The sequence below is a fragment of the Ixodes scapularis genome, unplaced genomic scaffold (assembly GCF_016920785.2).
Source record: "Ixodes scapularis isolate PalLabHiFi unplaced genomic scaffold, ASM1692078v2 PGA_scaffold23__2_contigs__length_901104, whole genome shotgun sequence".
NCBI classification, from domain to species: Eukaryota; Metazoa; Arthropoda; class Arachnida; order Ixodida; family Ixodidae; genus Ixodes; species Ixodes scapularis.
In genome coordinates this window covers 593,213-599,212 of record NW_024609850.1, presented here as the reverse complement: position 1 = coordinate 599,212, position 6,000 = coordinate 593,213, and the positions used below count along the sequence as shown (strand labels likewise).

Here is a 6,000-nt window from a genome sequence, read left to right as displayed (position 1 = left end):
CCAGTGGCACAAAAAAAAATATAAATCTGGTGTTGGCACGCAAAAAATAAAAAAATATAGCTTTTGTGTTTTACCGAGGTTACCTAATCTTCCTATAATTTTACTGAAAGCTTCCACCATTATGTCACAGCTGTGTGCTCAATCCTATCAGTTTTATGCGGTCCATCCAAAGATCACCGAAACATTGTGAACTCCCAGTATAATACCAACTAGCTGCCGAGATACTGCCTTGATTGAGAAGATTTTTCAAATAACTGCTTAGGTTACGCTTACGTGAGATAGTTTGCACTCGCCTCTTAGGAATGCCGCTTTCTTGGGTGTCAGAGGCAGCCTGCTGTCCTTGTTAAGACTGACATTCGACGCCATTTCGGCCACAGTCCTCTGCAGGACACTGGACCCCCACAGAGCAATGGCCAGGTTCTTCACAGCAACGCTTGACCTTATGTCCTGGTTCACTTGTTGTCACCCCAGGCTTTCCACGTCACCTTGACATCAACCGTCGTAGAAATGCATCTATAAAAAATTAGAATAGGAAGCGAAACCGGTGTATTCGGTGGTGAGATCCTCCTTTCATGAAATGCTGCTTCGTGCATATTGATTAAAGCAAGTTTCGTTAGTTTAACTCCTTTTTTAGTTGAATCATTTTCAAAAATCCTGCGAAGCTCCCATGCAACACTACTACGGTGCTCGAGCTATCAAGTTCTTTTATTACGTTCCCTGATTCTGCCGCTGTCAACTGCAAGGGGTACTGGGTGGCAAGCCCTCTTGTAGTGTCGGCTGCTGGCGAAGATTATTTGGCCGGCTCAAAAAAACCTGACAGTGCGATCACTGGCTGGCCTTGTGATTTCGCTCTTCCCTTTCCAGCCCCCTTTGCCTCCTTAGATGGTGTTTCATGAATCCCCCCCCCCCCCCCGAACTTTTCGGTCGGCGTAATGGACAGAGAACATGAGAAGATGCGCCCACTGATTTGAGTTGCCGGTGCAAGGCGCGCCACTTTTTTACCTGTGTGCGGGGTTATCATGCAACCTCGAGCGTGGCTAGGACTATAAAACTAACGCTTTAAAAGAGAAGAAGCCACTTTATGCTCCAAGAGTGCTGAGTTTCATTCCCATGTACCTGGTGAACATAGGAAGAATAGACCATTTTCAAAACCCAAGCAAGCAACATTGAGTCGCCATTTGTTGGACACGAAAGCTGTGATTGGATCGAAGGCCATGTGAAATGCTGACGTTGCACTCACGTCTATCCACGCCAATCACTGACACGGCGCTTGTTTCCAAAGCGTACTCGGAATCCGCGTTTAAGAAATGGCGGCCTTGGATATGCACACACTTCTGAAAAGGGTTTATTGTATGGGCCAAAGGTAATTAATGGGGAATACGATGCTCCAAGTCTTTCCGCCTAATGCACTCAAAATGTTGAGCAGAATGTTAGAGATGCAGGTTTAAACTTTCTACAAAGAGATGTCGCCTTAGATATGTTTTTCAAGACACTAAAACTTGGGTCTTACACCACTGCTGAAGTGATGCAACACCAAAAAACAATAATTTGTGGCGATGGTGCTGAAAGAGAGATCTTATTTGAGCAACATTTATCGAGATCTAGATGGTCAATGACAAATTGTCAAGGCCTTTTCATCTTGAAGACATTGTGCAAGCATAGAAATGCCTTCTTTCCAGAGGTATCTCTTATAAAGCAAAAACTTACCAAATCAACTTACCGTTTCACATTCTAGGAAGTTTAGCAGCTGATATGGCTCCACCTCAGCGGGCTCTTTAGCAGCTGCCTCAGCGGATGCAGGTCCGACTGTACCAGCTGCTCCATCTAAGGTTGCAGGTATTGCAGCTGCACCACCGAAGGCTGCATCTGTGTTGCACATGCTCTGCATCACAGGAGCTGGTGCTGCTGCCACTTATTTTGTGAAAAATATAAAAAAATATATGACATGAGTCAGAACAATGTGCAGGACTGCCACATGATGTGTGTAATGCTACAATAAAAGCTGAGAGTGGGAGGGGGGTCAACCAACCACGCACCAGCTTGGAGCAATGCGGCTGCACTCCTGCCCCTGTGTATACATGGAGAGCAGTGCCACATAACACAAGGCTGATTGCAGTTTGGTCCAGCCCATACGCAGCTTCTATGACACTGTCAGCCAAAAACTTAATAGGTATAGTAAGGGTCGTGGACATGACATTTATGATGCTTTAGCTTGTCAAAGAGAGTATGTTGAATGCATACCATGCTCCTGCAGTCATGTATTCGAGGTTAGGAAATAGCACGGAATATTTTTCATAAATATCTACTGCAAAGCTTCGCAACTCAGGAGTGTTCTGAAGAGTTTTACAGATTATAGCTTCTTGACTACACGGCTTGATAGACCGAGTAAAATGTTTTTGGGCATAAGTGAGGCAGAGATGTACAAGAATCGATGCAAAAAGTCCGCAGTACGTGGAGACCAGAGTTCGGAACAGGTGTGACAGCATTTGGCACGACAAATATGCCAATGTCATTATTTATTTTCGCAACATTAAAATGACTCTGAAAATGCGACCAGCTATGGGGTGTATTCACGCAAGTCTTGTGAGTGTTGAATTGTAGGTACAGCTCCTGGTTGTGTCCTTGTGCGATATATGACAAAATATTATAGATATTAATACTGGAAACTTCTCTGAAAACCAATGGGCACGGTGGCGAAGGACGTGACAGGCACTGTTTACCACTCTTGCCGTTCGTTTGTGTTTGTGTGTTGTTACTTATGCCCGAGTCCCACTAGAGCGACAAACAGAAACAGACGACACCGACAAGCCTTCAACACATGCGGTATCCTCGCGATGGTATACCTTTGGCAGGCGTTTATAGTCGTTCGGTGCTCGTGAAGTGACCCCGGGTGATTGCAAGCCTGCCGAAGATACCCTCGCGTGCGTAATACTTGTATCCGAGTGTAGCCTCTTTTATTCTATGCACAAGCCTGTGAAATCGCGACAGAGACTCTGGTTTGAGGCTCGTCGCTGTCGTTTGTTTCTGTATTGTCGCTCTAGTGGGACTAGGGGCTAACAAGCGCACCAATGGGAAGGCTTTAGCCATTATTGGGAACACTAAATAAAGAAATACAAAAAATACAACACCCAGCAACACTGCATGCAAGTAGTGATGCACTTCTGTTGTCAACTCTGCATTCCGCTTACGAAAGAAATGTGCAATTTCCCTAGAGGCTTTCATTCCAGGCGAGTGGCATTAGAATTGCTGAAGGCCAGCCCATAAACACAGTCTATGTTAGAACAATCCCAGCAGCAATAAGTTGCTATTGTATTGCCCAATATATAGAGCACCTTACCATAAACAGCCTTGGCAGTCTCCCATGAAGCCTGGACTTCAGCAGAGGAGACTGTCATCCTGTGTCGTCCCAGGACACTCACATCGGGATGGTGAAAGTGAATGCCAACTTCTGCTTGGCAAGGGCTGCAGTAAGTATAAAGATGAAAACAGAGTACAATATACAATAAAAAATATTGTGGACCAACTTGAAAAAAGTGCACAAAAAAAAAAGACAAGGACAAAAGGACAGGAACACGTAGAACACAGACAGGTGCACACTAGCAACTCAATCCATTAAAAACAAAAGAAAGAAGAGAGCATCAGAGAAATCAAAAAGGCTGTGCTCGGAGAACTGAGCTTCAGGAACCGTGGCGCAAGGCAAAGATGTCAGGTAGATTGTTTTACAGAAGTTCTAGAATTAACAACATCCTTTCCACGTAGTAAACTGGTGAGTTCATTCTAACTGAACACATTAAAAAATAGTACACAAAAAACAAGGAATAAAGGGTCGAGGAATACATGCACTACATACAACTGCAGACTCCCAAGTCACATAAATTATAGCAAAAATAAAAAAAAAAGAATGCAGAAGGAGTTTTAGCAAAAGTCTAAACAGGTCCAAGTGGAACGTGTTAATTCAACCATAGCCACAAGGCTAAAAACAATTTCCTTGTTAGCTCAAGTAACAGACGAATGTGCAGACACATTGGTTGCCCATACTATGAATAATAAACGCCTAAAATAATCCTCTTTTATGTTTTTCATAGTATATGCTAATTATCCACGCTTTTTTCTAAGGATGACATACACGAGCAGTGTAAACAGTGGATAGATAGCTGACAGTCCATCATGAATTTTAGATAGAAATTGAGCTGTTTTGATGTATTAGCCATCGATCTGTTACCTTAAACGACGAGAAAATTATGGTTTTAAAATCTGCACTTGCGAATGGGTAAATCAGCGCGTTCCACTTGGGCCTCTGCTCGAGCTCCTTCCGCATTCTTTATTTCCTTCTTTGTTTATGCGAGTTGAGTCTGCGCTTGCATGTGGTCTATGTGTTACCCTCCTTGTCTCCATGACTTTTTGTGAACTAATTTTCAAGGTGTTCAATTAGCCCCAGCTCATCCCCTTACTACCAAAAACAATTACAACCTACACCATTCACTAAAGGCAGTACCAAAGAGAAAAAAACAGGAATTGGGTGAGGTATGAACACTATATACTTACACTGAACAAAATATACCTCCCATAAATTGGCGCGACACAATTCAAAATAAGGACACGCTTGTAAACTACCCCAGAAGCGGTGTCAAAAAGTTTTTCGCGGGCACAAATTTTTGCGATCGGGAGTGGCATGCTATGCATTAATCACCGTGGGGTGATTTTACCGCGGCACCAATTTTTGGCAATTCTTTTCCGGTTATAAATCGAGAAAATGAAGTCGTTTGCAGGCGACTGGGCGGCGGAAGCTACGGGCCTGCTCGATCAATCAATCGCTGACTTTTGCCTGGTCCAGCTCTCCGGACGCAAATACGCACACAGAATCCACCTGTGGTGTCAAACCTAGAGCTTCGGCGATGGAGGGGCACCGCGCTCTTCCAGACATTCTAGTTTACCAGTAAACAGTACGGTGGAGGGAGGCAATCAAACCACCCCCCCCCTCCCTTTATTTTTCCGTCTTAGCATGCCTGCCTGCCTGCCTGACTGCCTGCCCGCCCACCCCCCCGCCCGCCCCCATGTCCCGAAAATTTCCGCCGCTACTGATGGACCTGGAGCGAGTATGCAGCCTAAGCGCTCATCTGTGACCGCTAATTGGTGCGAGGATGGAGTGCTCTGCATCGGGGAAAAAAAGAAGAAACACAGCCTGGCATAACACCATTCGCGCACAATTAGTAACAACGATACAAGCAAGTGATCTAGAGACAATAACAAGCATTATGAAGGGAGGAAAGAATAATCTAGCCCTAACGAACAAAGAAAGGAACTTACTTTGAAACGACCGTGCCACGATCTCGGCTGTTGAGCAGATTCGACGTAGTTGCACGGCTCACAGTAGCTTCCTTTTTTCAGACACATTCGAAACTAAGGTGAACTCCACGCATCACGAATAATCGGTAAATTTACTTTATGACGGAGATTTGAAACACACACGGACAACGCGACCGGCAAAACGTGCAAAATAAGATTGTGGATTATATTGGATCGCATTCGTTGGCTATTATGGATGCCTAGCGACTTTACCGAGGCTATGTTCGCGTATCTTCAACACGCTTGCAATAAAACGATCAGCAAAGCGCTTTAAAACGATTACAAGACACAGTAATATTAAATTATTGAGCATGTCAACATCACCACAATGTTAGAAATACAATCCTGAACAGGTAGCAAAAAATTAAATACGAGACTAGCCACCCAATGTTTAAAAACGAATTCAGCAGACATATAAGTTCCACAAAAAACCACCACAAACTATGGGGCGTGTGGCGAGGAAGAAGAAGAGGCCGTTTGGAACGGCTGCGAAAAAATGAGCTCTGGTGGAAACACCGCATCGGCCTCTGGCCGAGGTAATATTGAATCGTCGAATGTCAACTCAAGTGAGTACAGGATCACGCTTCCTCGTCTGCCAACCGGTAACCTCGTTCTGAATTCTGTATTTCTTCACGCCGACATGACCGCTAGGCC

General features: G+C 44.5%; 1 long non-coding RNA gene across 1 annotated transcript; it reads right to left on the bottom strand.

The window, feature by feature from the left end:
• Window positions 1-503: 503 nt before the first annotated feature.
• Window positions 504-3,393, bottom strand: LOC121047406. The gene is made up of 3 exons (XR_005798550.2): window positions 3,338-3,393; window positions 1,721-1,911; window positions 504-513 (listed from the first exon to the last, which is right to left on the bottom strand). It is a non-coding gene; the product is annotated as an uncharacterized LOC121047406 (long non-coding RNA).
• Window positions 3,394-6,000: the final 2,607 nt, after the last annotated feature.